Raw genomic sequence first — 347 nt, 5'->3', positions numbered from 1 at the left:
GTGTGCCCCCAAGCAAGGTGGGCTCCCAAGCAGGCTGTCCAAGCAGGATGCCCAAGGGCAGCCCCATGCTCATGTGCTGTGGTGGGCTGGGGTTGCCCTCAGCCATGGACCTGCGTGGGGACCTTGTGTGGGAGCTCCTGCAGGTGTGGGGTGGGAAGGTCCACGGAGGAGTGGATCACCAGTGGCACGAGTTTGCTGTGCTCAGCTCCTGTCCCCCTCGGCACAACAAAGCACCTTGCAGCGGGGTGGGGAAGTGATGCTGCAGATTCAGCCCTGGTGGCCCCGGGAACACGCCCAGGCCTGGGGACATGGCATCTCCTGTGTGTCCCCCCCCACCAGGTCCTACC

This window comes from Antrostomus carolinensis, unplaced genomic scaffold (genome assembly GCF_000700745.2).
Source record: "Antrostomus carolinensis isolate BGI_N321 unplaced genomic scaffold, ASM70074v2 scaffold27779, whole genome shotgun sequence".
Taxonomy (NCBI): domain Eukaryota; kingdom Metazoa; phylum Chordata; class Aves; order Caprimulgiformes; family Caprimulgidae; genus Antrostomus; species Antrostomus carolinensis.
The sequence above is the reverse complement of the archived record's forward strand: the minus strand, read 5'-3'. Positions refer to the sequence as shown.